This window comes from Dipodomys merriami, unplaced genomic scaffold (assembly GCF_024711535.1).
Source record: "Dipodomys merriami isolate MVZ:Mamm:240054 unplaced genomic scaffold, mDipMer1.0.p SCAF_151, whole genome shotgun sequence".
Taxonomy (NCBI): domain Eukaryota; kingdom Metazoa; phylum Chordata; class Mammalia; order Rodentia; family Heteromyidae; genus Dipodomys; species Dipodomys merriami.
Genome location: NW_027202838.1, coordinates 976,982 through 994,950, shown reverse-complemented (window position 1 = coordinate 994,950; position 17,969 = coordinate 976,982).

The following is a 17,969-nucleotide window of genomic DNA, read 5'->3' as shown; positions in this document are numbered from 1 at the left end:
TGAGTAACAATGTGCTTTTGAAGATTTTCCAGTGTGGCATGTGCTTAAATATCACAGAGTGGTTATGTGGGCAAATGACTCCACTGAGAGGAGTTCACATACGTAGAACAGACCACACAGAGAATGGTGACAGAAATCACAGGTTTGGTGTCTGATGTCTTGGATTCAAATGAATGTGGAATCTATACAACGCATAGATTACTCTGTGCCTAAGTTTTATGTTTGGACTGTGGGAATGTTACCCCAGCCTGTGTTATTCCAATCGGATAACCATGGGGAAAGACAGGTGAGCCTTAACTCTACTTGCTTTATGTGGTTAAATAATTTGCAGCTCATAGATAACACCTACTGTTTCCTGTGATCTCAACCCTGTCCTGAAGCAAGGGCAGAGCAAGTATTAAAAGTTAGAAATCTGGGGCTGGGAAGGTGGCTCAGTGGTAGAGCGCTTGCCTTGCATGCCTGAGGCCCTGGGTTCGATTCCTCAGCACCACATAAGCAAACAAACAAAAACTTCCTGGTTAAAAGTTAGAAATCTTTGAACACTTTCTCAGATCCCCCACACTCCTGAGTGATGGTAATGAGAAAAGAATCTAATTGGGTGCTAGATACAGAGCTCCTTCAACTCTTGATTCCTTTGCATGGTGTCTTGGAATCCAGAGCCAGTCTTAATCCCATTCTTAAATCCTTCTGCAAAGAAGTGTTCTGGAGAAGACTGATGCTCTAGGAGATAGCCTGAGCCAGGAAAAGATTCAAATTCTGAGCCTGTGCCTACTGATTACATTTCAATCCTGACCAAAAAATAGGACAGGTTCTTCTAAATAGACTTTTTTTTTTGGTCAGTCGTGGGACTTGAACTCTGGGCCTGAGCACTGTCCCTGCGTTCTTCAGCTCAAGGCACGAGTGCTCTACCACTTGAGCCACAGTGCCACTTCTGGTTTTCTAGTGGTTTTTATTGGAGATAAGAGTCTCACGACTTTCCTGCCTGGGCTGGCTTTGAACCATGATCCTCAGAACTCAGCCTCCTGAGAAGCTAGGATTACAGGCGTGAGCCACCGGCACCTGGCTAAGTAGAGTTGTTTTTTTTTTTTTTTTTTTTTTGAAGGACATGAGGAAAGCACACACATGATTATCCTCTCTCAGCATCCTATCACTGTCAAAAGACTCGAGGGAGCCTTCATGACCTGTCCATGGACCTGTGGGCAGTGCATGAGCTGTGACCAGTGTTCTATTTGGCTCCCAAGATGGCTCAATGCACAGAACATCCCGAACCAATTGCCAATTCAAATTACTGTATGTATCTATGCAGTAGAAAGTGACAAGAGTCAATTTTTACCTTCCCCTGTGATGTTCAAGCACATGCCATACTGGAAAATCTTCAAAAGCACACTCAAGTCATGTTGGTTTGACCAAAGGATTAAGAAGACCAAAATCTTGAACAGAGAATCCTGTAGACAGTGACCAATTTCTCTATGTCTCTGGTAACAGCTATTCTACTTTCAAGTTCTGTGAGAAATTGCTTTTGTAAGCTCCCATTTTTGGGTGTGATTGCTTAGTATCTTTCTGTGCCTGGTTATTTCACTTAATGTAATATCTTCCATGGTCCTTCATGAGATTGCAAGTGATAGCTTTCTTTTCCTCACAAAGAAATATGTGTTCTGGCTGTTGGATATGCAATCTCTGCACAATGAAATCATGGAATATCACATTGTACTTCAAAATGAGTGCAATGTAATTTGTAATCAAATAAAATGATTGACGGTGAAATTATTACTGATGCCACACGGTCAGCATTCTGTTCTCAATCTCTGTGAGATGCTGATTGTACTTTTCTTATCTTCAATTTTTGTGTGCGATTACTAAATATCTTTCTGTATCTGGTTATTTTCACAATCAGTGAAAATACATTTTTTAAAAATTTTTTTTAATATTATTTTATTTTATTTGAGAACATACTGTACAGAGGGGCTACAATTACATGGGCAGGATAATGCATACATTTCTTACCAAGCATTGCAGCCTCCTCCTTTGTTTACCCTTCACCTCCCTTCCCAGCCTCCCCCCTCCCCCCTGAAAATACATTTTTGAATGCTGCTCATTGTCATTTTTAAATGAACCAGAGCTCTTATTTCTGAGAAGAGATTATAAAATTACCTTGACAAATCGTTCCTTATTATAAGAGAGATGAGTCAACAACTTCAGTCTCTTCATTACTTGTGAAGCCTAGAAGTAATTAATGCCCATCACTAGTGCACAATCCTTTGGATAATATTCACATACATCATACCCACTCAAGACAATGAGAAGATGAGAAATACTGGCTCAGTGAATGCCAAGAGTAAAGAATGGCTTCTCCTTACACCTAGCTTACCTCTGCCTTGAAGGATTTCTCTCTATACTCTACAGAGGTTTCTGACTAAGAGTTTCCTACATTGGGTTTCTTTCCTGTGTGAGTGTTCTCATGCTTGTTGAAGACTGAGTTCTGGTTGAAAGACTTCCTCTAATGTTTACATTTACAGAGAGTCTGTCGTGTGTTCAGCTCTCTGTTACATGTAGAGATGTGACTTCTGAATACATGTTGTTCCACATTTATTATACTGACAATTTCCCTATTGTGTAAGATCTCAGATGCACTGAGGACTGATCTCTGATTAAAAGTCATTGCACCTCTGTTACATTTGTTAATTTTCTTTTCTCCTATTTGAGTCAGTTCTCTGATGAACAGTGAGGTATGCCTTCCAGGTCAAAGAATTTCCACATTTGTAATATTTATAAGGTTTCTCTTCTGAGTAAGTTCTAGAAACACTGGGCCGTGTCTTCTTGGTGGAGGATTTTTCACATTTCTTACATTCATAAAGTTTCTCTCCTGTGTTTGCTGATGCAAACAGGGGGTGATTTCTTACTGGAAAACTTTCCACATTTGTTTCATTCATAAGATTTCTCTCCTATGTGTGTTCAAAGATGAATCCTGTCTTCTGGGGTAAAAACTGAACATATGCTACATTCATAAGGCTTCTCTCCGATGTGAGTTCTCTAATGCAAACTGAGCTTTCCTCCAAGGGAAAGGCTTTCCCCATTTATTACATTCCTAAGTTTCTGACGTGTGAATTCTCTTGTTTGGTTTTGTATCAGGTAATTTTGGTGTTCTGTTGAAGGAGTAACTGTCAAATCTAATGTCCTGAGGCTTTCCTTCCCTCCTCTTTTCTTACCTGAACATTTAATGTTAACAGTTAATTGGATGCCACAATAAAACAAGGTTATAATTAATTTAATTTACTGTTATTATAGAGGTGATGTACAGAGAGATTACAATTAATGAGTCAGATAATAAGTACATTTCCTTTCATACAGTGTTTTCCATTACCTCACTTTCTCCCATCTCTATTCGTGAGATGTGTAGTTTATTTTTACCAGCATCTAATGACCTCCACGGCTTCACTTTTTAATCCTATTTCCCTGGAGTTTCCCCCACCCTCTAGAAGTTACACATGTGAATACACCATACATAATTAAAACCATTTCATTTTATTCCAAAGTTGAAGTAAAAAAAATAGTTCCCTTTAATTATACTACAAATCACAATAATAAAGTACATTTCTTCCAGATCCATTTTATTTCTCTGCTTATTTCACTCATACATTATTAGAAATATATTGTTGAATTGTAATGTATTTATTGAACTTGCAGCTTTATTTCTCATATTGAGATTTACTCTCAGTGTGTCTGTCTTGTTAAATGTAACACCACAGTGCTTTGATTTGTTTTTGTTTTTTTGGGTCGGGTCGTGGGGCCTGAACTCTGGGCTTGGGTGCTGTCCCTCAGCTCTTCAGCTCAAGGCTAGCGCTCTGCCACTTGAGCCACAGCGCCACTTCCGGCTTTTTTCTTTTTGCTTATGTGGTGCTGAGGAATCGAACCCAGGGCCTCAGGCATGCAAGGCAAGTGCTCTACCACTGAGCCACCTTCCCAGCTCCGCACAGTGCTTTGATAAACAGTGTTTAGGTTAAGATAATTCCATTCAGGGGCTGGGAAGGTGGCTCAGTGGTAGAGCGCTTGCCTTGCATACATGAGGCCCTGGGTTCGATTCCTCAGCCCCACATAAGCAAAAAGTAAAAAGCCGGAAGTGGTGCTGTGGCTCAGGTGGTAGAGCGCTAGCCTTGAGCTGAAAAAGCTGAGGGACAGTGTCCAGGCCCAGAGTTCAGTCCCCACGACCGGACCAAAAAAAAAAAAAAAAGATAATTCCATTCATGTGTGTTTCTGCTGACCTTTTGTCTAGTTGTTCTATCAGCTAGAGGAGTATTAGTTCTCCAATAGTAATGGTAGATTAAAGAACTTGTAATTCTATGTCTTTTTTTGTTTTGTTTTGGGTCCGGTCGTGGGGCCTGAACTCTGGGCCTGGGCGCTGTCCCTCAGCTCTTCAGCTCAAGGCTAGCGCTCTACCACTTGAGCCACAGCACCACTTCCGGCTTTTTTCTTTTTGCTTATGTGGTGCTGAGGAATCGAACCCAGGGCCTCAGGCATGCAAGGCAAGCGCTCTACCACTGAGCCACCTTCCCAGCCCTCTATGTCTTTTTAAACATGTCTTTGGAGACTGCTTTTCAGCATACAACTTTTATGATCCAGATGTATGATCTGGATCATGAATGATCTTATTGATTGTATCTGCAGTCATACAATTTGTGCTGATGTTTATTTCCTTTCATAATATAACTATTTGCATTTTTCATTAATGAATTTTGCTTATGGTATCATTGAATTTATTTTTATTTCTCTATATTCAGTGTATATTCTTTGGATAGCTTCTTGAATTTTTTGAGTGTTATTTTTTCTTCTGTTCAAGTTAGTGCCTTATATATTTACTATATTTATATTACAGTAATAACACCAATTCACTTTGAAGACCATTTTGCTATTTGCCTGTCTCATCTGACATTTATTTCCTGTTGATTCCATATAACCTGCATACATCTTTCTGTACACTGTAAATGACCTCTAATACAACCTGCAGGCATTCTTCTATAAAAATATAAATTGCCTATCATACCTATTACAATTTAAATCCTATATAAATAGTTGTTATACTGCATTGTTCACAGGAGAATAACAATTTGTTCAAAGACTGCACGTTTAATAGAGGTGACATACTTTATCAAACGTTTTGGTTCTATGGTTCATTGAATCTATTTTTTGTCAACACTTCACAGATATATTTCCTTTTTTTTTTTTTTTTTTTTTTTGTCGGTCGTGGGGCTTGAACTCTGGGCCTGAGCGCTGTCCCTCAGCTCTTCAGCTCAAGGCGAGCGCTCTACCACTTGAGCTACAGCGCCACTTCCGGCTTTCTGGTGGTTTATTGGAGATAGGAGTCTCACGGTCTCTCCTGCCCGGGCTGGCTTTGAACCGCGATCCTCAGATCTCAGCCTCCTGAGTAGCTAGGATTACAGGCGTGAGCCACCAGCGCCCGGCGATATATTTCCTTTTTGTGTGTTAATCAGCATTCACCTTTGGTATTGTCAAGTATGGCTGGACTGGTGGGATTGTTGGTCATTCTTCATCTATAATGGGGTTCAGCATGGGAGTCTAAAATCTCTCCTTTTAGCCTCTGCTCAACAAATTTATAGTTTTCCATTCCAACTTAAAAAAATTCTTACATATTTTTTAGATCGCATCATTCTTTATTCCCTTATTTCTCTTTCCTAATTGTGGTAGTCATATTTCATACTTTGTCATCTTGAATGTTCCTTAAGCTTCTGTTCATTTGCCTCCATCCTTCCATGAAGGCCTATTAAAATGCACATCTGGTCAAGAAGCATTTTAGTCCCCTCTTACTTATACTCAGTATTGTAGGAGGTAGGCAATGTTCATAAAAGCTCATGCTTGCAGTTCTTGTTTTACTTAGGAAGGAAATAAGGTATCTATGACCACAATTCAATCTTTAGGCAAAAACCATTAACATAGGGTATTTTTATTGCGGGAACTAAGTCAAATCTTATAAGGGCCAAATCAATCATTAGCTATTTTCTTTAGTGCTGTTGTTCCCTTTAACATTCACCTGGACATTGTGCTTTTGGTAGATCTACCAAAACACATGGTATCCCATGTGATGTCTTGAATGTTCTAATGGCTTATGAGAGCACTTTTTATTTCTTTTCTTTTCTTTTTTTTTTGTGCTGGTCGTGGGGCCTGAACTTTGGACCTGGGCTGTCCCTCAGATCTTCAGCTCAAGGCTAGCACGCTACCACTTGAGCCGTAGCACCACTTCCGGCTTTTTTTGCTTATGTGATGCTGAGGAATAGAACCCAGGGCCTCATGTATGCAAGGCAAACACTCTACCACTGAGCCACCTTCCCAGCCCATGAAAGCACTTTTTAATAGAAGATATAAATAGGCTTTTCAGTGAGACAGAATATAAAAATACAGGAAAAATTATTTCTTTATTCATCGTTACCCTGATATGCAGTATATTTTATCAAAATAAGCTAACTCTCTCAGATACCTCCTTATACTTAATGTTATTAGAATTGTTATTTTGTCTCTATTGCTAGCACCAGAAATGTGTTGTGATATATTAGGGGAATTGTGTATTTTAATAACTAAGTTAATATAGAGACAAATATTTCTACTTCTCTTTCATTGTATAGATAACACAGCAATTTTCAGATATTTTATGTAAGACAAAAGTTTACATGTAGAAGAATGAAATTCCAGACTTGTTCTCATGACTCAAAGACTTGATAGAAATATGTCCTTACAAAAGGTGTCATTTGATGATGTGGCTGTGGACTTCACCTAGGAGGACTAACAGGACCTGGACTTTGCTCAGAGCACCCTGTATAGAGATGTAATCCTAGAGACCTACAGCAACCTGCTGTCTTTGGGTAAGCAAAAGTCACATTATCTTGCAAGGTCAAGTGATTTGTTTTCAGTAGTTACGTAAAACTTTCAGTGCTATTTAGATATAAGCATGGGAACTGTCATTTCTTTCTAATAAAAACTTCCATTTGATGGGGCTGGGAAGATGACGCAGTGGTAGAGCGCTTGCCTTGCATGCCTGAGACCCTGGGTTCGATTCCTCAGCACCACATAAGCAAAAAGAAAAAACCCGGAAGTGAAAGAAAAAACCCGGAAGTGGCTCTGTGGCTCAAGTGGTAGAGCGCTAGCCTTGAGCTGAAGAGCTGAGGGACAGCGCCCAGGCCCAGAGTTCAGGCCCCACGACCGGACCCAAAAAACAAAAAACAAAAAAAACTTCCATTTGATTAAGTAACTCCTGAGGCAATTTTAGATTCATTCTTCAAGAAGCCAAATCATTAGTTTGACCAAAGTTCTATACTATGCTCCACTAGCAGGAGATGGTCTTCCCAATCTTGAGGCTGATTATTTTAGGTGATATACATAGAATGTATATGACTATTGGAAATGTCATCTGGAAATCACTAGTTTAAAGTGGATATTTATAATCCATACCTGGCTCTGGGTGATAGGATTACAAGCCTATAATTCTAGCTAATCAGGAGGCTGAAATCTGGGGATTCTGGTTTGAAGACAGCAATGGCTAAATAGTCCCCATGAGACTTTTTTTTTTGCCGGTTGTGGGCCTGAACTCTGGGCCTAGGTGCTGTCTGTCAGCTCTTCAGCTCAAGGCTAACACCCTACCACTTGAGCCAGCCACAGCACCACTTCCAGCTTTTTCTGCTTATGTGGTGCTGAGGAATAGAACCCAGGGCCTCATGCATGCAAGGCAAGCGCTCTACCACTGAGCCACCTTCCCAGCGCCCCCCCATGAGACTCTTAACTCCAATTAACCACTCAAAAACTGGAAGTGGAGCTGGGACCTTAAACTGGTAGAATGCTAACTTTGAGCAAAAGAGCTGAATTTAAGAAACGTAATTTGGGGACGGTTCAAAGCCAGCCTGGGCAGGAAAGTCCATGAGACTCTTATCTCCAATTAACCACCAAAAAACTGGAAGTGGCGCTGTGGCTCAAGTGGTAGAGCTCTTGCTTTGGGCTGAAGAGCTGAAGGACAAGGCCCAGGTTTCAAGGCCCACAACCAACAACAAAAAAAAACACTCTTAGGCATTTATCCAAAATATTACAAATCATGGGGCTGGGAAGGTGGCTCAGTGGTAGAGCGCTTGCCTTGCATGCCTGAGGCCCTGGGTTCGATTCCTCAGCACCACATAAGCAAAAAGAAAAAAGCTGGAAGTGGCGCTGTGGCTCAAGTGGTAGAGCGCTAGCCTTGAGCTGAAGAGCTGAGGCCCAGAGTTCAGGCCCCACGACCGGATCCCCCCCCCCAAAAAAAAACCAAAAACAAAATATTACAAATCATTTGCATACCTATGTTCATTATTGAACTAATTACCATAGACAAGTTGTGGAAACAGCCCTGATGCCCTTCAATGAACAAATGGATCAAGAAAAGGGAATTTCTGGGGCTGGGAAGGTGGCTCAGTGGTAGAGTGCTTGCCTTGCATGCCTGAGGCCCTGGGTTCGATTCCTCAGCACCACATAAGCAAAAAAGAAAAAAAGAAAAAAGAAAAAAAAAAGAAAGGAATTTTTGAGAAATACATATGTCATTTGCAGAGAAATGAGTGAACCTGGAAAAATTATGTTAATTGAAGTCAGTCAGGCTCAGGAAGACTTATACACACACACACACACACACACACACACACACACACACACACTAAAATATGGAATGTGGGGGGGGGAGGATTCCAATACTGCAATTCCTCTGAACACCTAACAGTTTAACATAATGAAAACTAGGATACTGGAACATGTCTTATTAGGAGAAGGGGCTGAAGTCAAAGGGAGAGGGGCAGACAGAGAGGAAGGATGGGTCCGTGAAGTCATAATACTCAATGTATATACGTGAAAATTAATCTAGATAAATTGTGATTGGTGTGGTTGGGAGAGATGGGGAGAACAATAAAAGGGGCAACATTGGTCCAGATGAACTGTACTCACAAACTGATCTGTGGACTGAAAACCTTTCAAAAAAATTTTTTTTTGGATCCAGTCGTAGGGCCTGAACTCTGGGCCTGGGCGCTGTCCCTCAGCTCTTCAGCTCAAGGCTAGCGCTCTACCACTTGAGCCACAGCGCCACTTCTGGCTTTTTTCTTTTTGCTTAAGCGGTGCTGAGGAACGGAACCCAGGGCCTCATGCATGCAAGGCAAGCGCTCTACCACTGAGCCACCTTCCCAGCCCCTCAAATTCTTAAAGATAATAAAAGGAAATGCTTTTGGGGTAAGCATTGTTCCAAAGGATTTTTCTTAATCAAAAAAAGGATGGCTAAGCACTGATGGCTCATCTTTGTAATTCTAGCAACTCAGGAGGCTGAGATCTGAGGATCTCGATTTAAAGCCAGCCTGGGAAGGATGGTCTTGAAATTCAGAAGTTGAGCTGTGGACTAATTGGTTTAGGGCTAGTGGTGGACAAAAAAAGCTCAAAGACAGTCCCCCACAACTTGCAAACATGCGCGCGCGCACACACACACACACACATACACCAGAGTATATAACGGAAAGTTTCAATATAAGTTATTGTCTTAAAACAAAGCATATGGAGCTTATATTTGTGTGGGTAAGCTATCATAAAAAGTTATGTAAATGATTTTCTAACTAGCACTTCGTTCTCTTTTTCTATACTAACAAGGCTATCTTAAGAATATTGTTCTGGGCTGGGAAGGTGGCTCAGTTGTAGAGTGTTTGCCTTGCAAGCATGAGGCCCTGGGTTGGATTACTCAGCACCATATAAACAGAAAACCCAGGAGTGTTGCTGTGGCTCAAGTGGTAGAGCACTAGCCTTGAGCTGAAAAGCTCAGGGACAGCTCTCAGGCCAAGTTCAAGCCCCACAATCAACAACAACAAAAAGAATGTGCCGGGGCTGGGAAGGTGGCTCAGTGGTAGAGCGCTTGCCTTGCATGCTCAAGGCCCTGGGTTCGATTCCTCAGCACCACATAAGCAAAAAAAAAAAAAGCTGGAAGTGGCGCTGTGGCTCAAGTGGTAGAGCGCTAGCCTTGAGCTGAAGACCTGAGGGACAACGCCCAGGCCCAGAGTTCAGGCCCCACGACCGGACCCAAAAAAAAAAAAAAGAATGTGCCAGGGGCTGGTGGTTCACGCCTGTAATCCTAGCTACTCAGGAGGCTGAGATCTGAGTATCGCAGTTCAAAGCCAGCCCAGGCAGGAAAGACCATGAGACTCTTATCTCCAATAAACTACCAGAAGACCGGGAGTGGTGCTGTAGCTCAAGTGGTAGAGCGCTCGCCTAGAGCTGAAGAGCTGGGGACAGTGCCCAGGTCCAGAGTTCAAGCCCCTCGATCGACCCAAAAAAAAAAAACAACAAAAAAACAAATGTTGTTCTGCTCTTAATAAACATTTGTTTAAGAAAATGACTTTAAGGTAGAAATTTTTTACTTAAGAAAAATAATTACATGTATCTTATGACTGGGTAAATAAACACATTATTTTCTAACATTTTTTGTGCCCTGTATATCTGAGTAAATAATTGTAGAGCAATATGCTAAATATGTCTGGCTTTCTAGTGTTTCTGTTACCCGAATTATAAGCCTTCTATGCTGGAATAAGGAAAACACTTTATAAAGTGTATATTCCCTAAGTCAAACAGGTTAAACAGCCTAGCTCCTTAAAAGCTACTGTTCATATGTTCATTTTTAAAATTAACTTACATACACAAGGGGGAGGATTCATTGTTCTTTCCATGTAGGTTTCAAATGTGTTCCAGTTAACCCTCCCCTTCCTCAACCTAACTGTAACAACAAAGGGATAAACAAAAATCCTTAATAGACTTCAAAACCAGTTTGAGCCATTCTTTCTAAATGTTTTTTCTCTCAATTAGATCCTTAAAAAGTCTTTTTAGCATGCACCTCCTCAAAACTGTCATTTCACTCTAACTTAGGATAGGACCACCTGGAACATCTCATCTAGGCAATGAAAAAAGGCCCGTAAGGAGTAAATTTATCCATGTGATGAAGAGCCATTCAGGTTCTAATATTATCAAAGTAAACTGTTAAGATAAGAGGAGATGCTATCAGATTCCAAATGGAGTCATTTGTGTCATCCATTTCAAAATTAATTAAGCCAAGAGATTGTAAAGAAATGGTTCATAAGCATAGTTTTCTGTCGTCCAACTACAGAAGAATCAGAACTTTAGCTTTTTCTATTACCCACTATTTCTATGAGTATAAGAAATCCAGATATCCCTACCAAGGTATGGATACCCTGTAGCAAGATCATTAATCATGTGGATGAGTTGAGGTATTTATTTGTTCGAGCACAGTTATTCCACTACTATCCAGTAGATGCCGCCCTTTACCCATCTAAAATTTACCCATCTAATACATTCACAAGAACAGTAATCGAGGAATTCATGTGCTCAAACGCTGCTGTTCCGGTGTCATCCACTAGATGTCGCAGTCTATTTCACTCTCATCCTATCTCTCTTACCCCAGGACTCCTTACCAGGTTAAGTCACTTGGTCCAAGGTCAAGTTGCACAGTTGCCAGGGAATCTCTTGGTCTGGTCGGCTCAGGGAAGGCCTCAGGCTTGCTCAGGAGGTTCTGCGGATGGCTTTTTCGTAAGACAGCGGAGTCTATGACTCTGAAGAGTGGCGAATTGGTTTCAGTTTGCTCCATGTTTATGGCACTTGGCTTTCAGGCGTGTCCCGCCAATTCACGAGTTCATTCACCTATCTCGGGCCCTCATGTGTCCCCTTGTGAGCAATTCATTTTCATATCTTAAGCCTCCATATGGTCTTGATGCTTTTTGGTGTGAGCAGTCTTGGGTTTGTTTACTATGTGCTAGCTCTGCTCCTAACATTCCACCCCTGATTTCCTGGAGGTCTTGCAGGGTTGAAAACCAGAATCACAACATAAGCATCAAAAATATTCCAAATCAAATCAAATCAAACCGAATTCAATCAAAACAAGCCAAATACACAACCAATTAACCAATAATTTAATTATTACACATAAATATTATACTCATTAAAAGGTAATGGTCTAAATTCAAATTAATCCATGTATTTAATCATCAAACAAGTGGCATCTAGTTCCACTAGATGAACATTTGCAATTACACTTGTGCGTTTGTGAATGTGCCCCAGGTGTACCATGGATACATCAGAATCTACCCTGTTGGGCACGAAATGTTTCTCAAAACGAACATAGTACTTGTTCCACAAAAACCATTGCAAAGGGTGGCAATGGTTCTTATAGACAATGTTCTTCCAAAGTTCTCGTGGGAATTGGAGGATTCTTCTTCATTGATTCCATTGAGCACCATATTTTAATATGTGTAATACCTGTTTAGGATCCTAGTAAACATGTATATTGTATAACTGTAGGATTCGTGTTATTTCATTTAGATACATAGAATGCAGCAAAAATCTTACAAACCTTATTATGAGTTCCTCATTCCTTGTGCTAGTGCAGTGCAATAAATCATAAGAAAGAATGTGATTAAGAAATTGAGCAAAAAATGTATCATGTTGTTCAACTGGCCTTAACCTAATCATAATTGACCATCATATCTTACAAACTAACATTCAGAAGGAATCATGTGTCCATAATATCAGGCTATTCTATAACCTGATAATGTTTAAATTTTTTGGGGGGGGTCCAGTTGTGGGGCCTGAACTCTGGGCCTGGGTGCTGTCCCTCAGCTCTTCAGCTCAAGGCTAGCACTCTACCATTTGAGCCACAACACCACTTCCAGCTTTTCTTTTTCTGCTTATGTGGTGTTAAGGAATTGAACCCAGGGCCTCATGCATGCAAGGCAAGCTCTCTACCACTGAGCCACCTTCCCAGCTCATGAAATCAACTGTCCATTGGACTCTTTAATTGATATCGTGGGCAGAGAGTATTATATTATAGAGGACACCCTGGCCAAGATAATCGTGTAATATTCATGTGAGAAAATATATATTCCGGGCTGGGAAGGTAGCTCAGTGGTAGAGCGCTTGCCTTGCATGCATGAGGCCCTGGGTTCGATTCCTCAGCACCACATAAGCAAAAAGAAAAAAGCCAGAAGTGGCACTGTGGCTCAAGAGGTAGAGCACTAGCATTGAGCTGAAGATCTGAAGGACAGCGCCAGGCCCAGAGTTCAGGCCCCACGACCGGACTGCCCCCCCCCCAAAAAAAAGAAAATATATATTCCACTGTAGATGCATTATGTGTCCAGAATCAACTCTGGTCATTAGGAACTGGATAATACTTAATATCTGGGCTGGGAAGATGGCTCAGTGGTAGAGCGCTTGCCTTGCATTCATGAGGCCCTGGGTTCGATTCCTCAGCACCACATAAGCAAAAAGAAAAAAGCTGGAAGTGGTACTGTGGCTCAAATGGTAGAGCGCTAGCCTTGAGCTGAAATGCTGAGGGACAGCGCACAGGCCCAGAGTTCAGGCCCCATAACCGGACCCCCCCCCCCACCAAAAAAAAAAACTTAATATCTTCACTAATTTAAGTGGATACGAAGTGGAATTTGAAAATCCATTGATTCATTGTGGATAAGTGATAAATGCATTTCACATATAGATGCATATATGGTCAGTGGACATTCAAATGGGTCATTTAAGGATTGGGTGTAATTATATCAGGCCACAGTTTTAGTAATAGTAAAGCTACTTTCATCAAAGAATCCTGTAGAATTAAACCTCATTTTTGTTTTACTCCTTGCAGGATATGTGGGTTCTAAATTACACAGCATAACTTTATTTAAATCTGCCCATTTCACCCAATATATGGGAATATTTTCATTAGATAAATATTGGTCACAATTTGTACTATTATATCTAAATATCATAGTAGAATTGTATGTCAAATTATATCTCTCTAGGGGCCCCTTGGACATATAATTAAAAATAACAGAATCATAGCGATTATATACTGTTGTGCATTTACTCCTATCATTATAACTCATTGCCTGATTATTGAGGAAATCTAAATTTTATAGGCATCCCGATATTATTCAGGTAATCACATATGCCTATGCATAGTATGGCATCAAATGAATTCTTTGTTGTAGTTACATTACTCAGCATGTCTTGTAAGGGAATTGTAAGCATACCACATTGCTGTTAGCGCAAGTAAATGGTTGTTGTGTGGTCTCAATGTCATACGTAGCAAAGGATTGGGGTACTGGATCTCTTAAAATAATCAGGAATTTCTAATGTTGTGTCCTCAACATTAAAATCTTCTGCCATGATGGTCTTGCTGGGGAAAAAATTAGATAGATAATATTCCAACTAAGCATTGTATATGGTAATGTTCTCATTATAAGGTAAACTTGGGAATCCAGCTACACAAAGGACTGTGGGTTTGGTTTTGTTTAGCTCCGGATAATTTTCAAAAAGGTTGCTTGTGCATTTGTCTCCATATGGTTTTGGTATATGTCATTGGAACATTGGTGATTGATATATTAGGTTGTTGGGACTTCTTCCCTGGACATTGCCAAAATGGTGAGGTTTGATGGTGTTTCACTCATGATTTCCTCTTCATTTTCTTCTTCATAATGATCATGGTAAGAACAATGATCGCACAGTCCAGGAGTGGTGTTGTATGTAAGTTGTCTCATACTAGCATTTCATGAGTCGAAATGGCAAAAAAGACGGAAAAGAACTTGGTATCGGTGGCATACTTGCATGTGAATACCTGGTTGGTGTCCATCGTTGAAGTCAGAAAAATTATTATTTTAGTATTATTTGTGTACTTGGGTGGACTGTATTGATATGTTCCTAATATGGAAGAAGTCTATTGCCCAAGCTGTTATGTCTCTCCACAGTTTTGTCCCATGGCAACACACATCCTTTCCCTACCCATCCTTTCTTTCACTCTTCTCTTTTTTTTTTGGTCCAGTCGTGGGACTTGAACTCTGGGCCTGGGCGCTGTCTCTCAGCTCTTCAGCTCAAGGCTAGCACTCTACCACTTGAGCCACAGCGCCACTTCCGGCTTTTTCCTTTTTGCTTATGTGGTGCTGAGGAATCGAACCCAGGGCCTCATGCATGCAAGGCAAGCGCTCTACCACTAAGCCACCTTCCCAGCCCCGGCTACCTCTTTTTAAAAACCTAACAGATAACACTAGCTAAAACTTCAGGATATGTAACATGTACAAATAACACAACCTTGAGCGAGATACATTACCTCAAGTTTCCTTCAGTAATTGTTTTTAGAATCCCAAAGATCCCTGACCAACACTTCCTGAACTGCCAGGAAGAACCAACATGTTAGAGGAATCATCATCAAATCCATTGATGGGACATTTAGGCTTAGTTTGAGAGATCGTGTACTAGAAATGACAGTGGGAAGTCGGAATAAATTAGTAAATATTATTAGGTATTAGTTAATAGGCAGATACTTTCAGTTGTGACATCTGAGTCCTTAAAAGCCAACCTGTGAGATCTGAAGGGATTGGGAGGTTGGAATGCGTCCTTCCAACATAAACTCTCAGAGACTGAGTGTCCTGAAAAAGTCAGTCATTTCTGGTTTGATAGGAATTCAGATTTCTATCCTGGGTGTATGCTAATTCCACTCCAAACTTTGTCTGAGCGCTAGGGGATAGACAAAACCCTATGCAAGGGCTGGGAAGGTGGCTCAGTGGTAGAGTGCTTGCCTTGCATGCCTGAGGCCCTGAGTTCGATTCCTCAGCACCACATAAGCAAAAAGAGAAAAGCCGGAAGTGGCACTGTGGCTCAAGTGGTAGAGCGCTAGCCTTGAGCTGAAGAGCTGAGGTGCAGCACCCAGGCCCAGAGTTCAGGCCCCACGACCGGACCCAAAAAAAAAAAAAAACCCTATGCAAATTTTAAGTCATTTACTGCTTACCCACACTTCTTAAGATAAAGAAGTCATTTATCACTTGAATAAGATTATATCACAAACTGGGTGCTTGTGACTTCAAGGATATTGTGAGGTCACTTTTTGCACATATGTCCCTGTACTCTACTCATTATGGTAAGGTACCTCAATCATCAGGGTTCAGAGATGCCGCAGTTCAAAAAGGTCGAATTTGGAGTATTTATTAAAAGTCCAGTGACTGCATGGTGGACTCCAGAACAGAGATTGCACATAGTTTTTAAAGACAAGGACAAGTGCTTGAGGTGGAGACCAAATCTTAACAATCTTAACCAAAGTGTCTACATAAACAAGCTAAGTGAGGGTACTTATTCCTAATAAATTGGTTATACAAAGGCAAAGTGAATATACTTATTCTTAATAAAATGATAATACATAGGCTAAGTGACTAGGTGGGGGTACTTAACGCTAACAAAGTGATAATACATAGGCTAAGTGACTAGGTGGGGGTACTTAACGCTAACAAAGTGATAATACATAGGCTAAGTGGCTAGGTGGGGGTACTTAACGCTAACAAAGTGATAATTCAGGGGGACAATAAGGGATAATCAGGACCCCAATTATCTAGAAGAAGTGGGAGTTTCCTGAAGCCCATGACAATTTTGCAAGTTTCCTGAAGCCCATGATAATTTTGCAATCCAAAGAGTGTCCTCTGTAACCTCTAGGGTTTGGAAAGTCCCCAATTACATACCACCTGTCCCAATCATTCTTCATTAGCCTGAAACTGTTCAAACTTGCAAAGCAAGTTACATCCTAAAAGTTCCTGCTGACCCTGGCCATATAACCCTGTTACAACCAGACTCTATTTAACTCCTCTGACCTCTCTCACTTTAAAAAGGGGGTTTTGTTTTGTTTTGTTTTTTTGCCAGTCGTGGGGCTGAACTCTGGGCCTGGGCACTGTCCCTCAGCTCTTCAGCTCAAGCCTAGCACTCTACCACTGGAGCCACAGAGCCACTTCTGGCTTTTTCTGCTTCTGTGGTGCTGATAAATCGAACTCTGGGTCTCATGCATGCAAAGCAAGCACTTTACCCCTCAGCCACCTTCCCAGCCCCTTCAAAAGGTTTTAACAGCCACCAAACTGATTCTCAGATCATTTTACACTGCTGCAATGTATATACTGGAACAAAATAGGATTATTAGGTGGATACATGACATAGTCCTGTGTCAACATAGATTCCTCAAAATCTAACAATTTCCCAGAAACTCCCAAATTCCATTTATGAAATCTTAAGAACTTTTTGGTTATTTGTTTCTGAATGTTGCCTTTCCTTTAAGGCTTTGGTTTTTTCTTTTTAATCTTGGTCCTGTGACTTGAACTCAGAGCTTTGTCACTGTGTTTGTTGTACTCTACTTGCTTTTCTTTTAATAAGTTCTTCAGCTAATAGTGAAAAGTTTACTTAGGGGTTTCTTTGAGCATGGTATATCACCTCATTGCTCTTCAAAGGGATGGTAGTTTGGGGGGGCAGGTGGATGTGGGTGGGGGGATAGGAGTGCAGTTTAGCCTAGGTCTCCTTTAATGTGAAGCTTGATCACTTACCCAAACCAGTCTGTTTTTGTCTTTTCATTTTCCATGCCCTACTTTGTTTTCAATTTCTATCTCTTCTCTTATTCTAAAAGTTCCTCGTAACTAGGCTACAAATGAAGGGGACCTCATGAAAGGAACATAGTAAGGATCTGCCACATCCATCCCAGGGGACCACACAGAGGTAGCCAGGCACAAGAGAAAGATTATTACAAGGTTTATTAGAGGAGCCGTATTTCCTCCAGAGAGAGAGAGAGTGAGAGAGAGCAGGGCAGCTTCTGCTATAGGTAGCAGCAGGGTCTGGGGATAGAAAGTGAGGTCGATGGGGGCTCAGGTGGGTCTGGGTGGACAGTGGGAGGGGCCAACTGTGTGGCAGGAACTCCGGGGCAGGGAGGAGCTCAGGTCTGGGTGGCGCTGAGGGCCAAACGTGGGCATGTTTACACCTCAGACTTGTCTTTCCAGATTGTATCCATTAGAATGTTAATAAATCCCTTGTCTCCCTCCTTTATATCTGCCACCCCATGCTTCTTTCTTAGAGGTTTATTTATTTTTTAATGATCCTTTACATACAATATGAGTGGAAAGGATTGG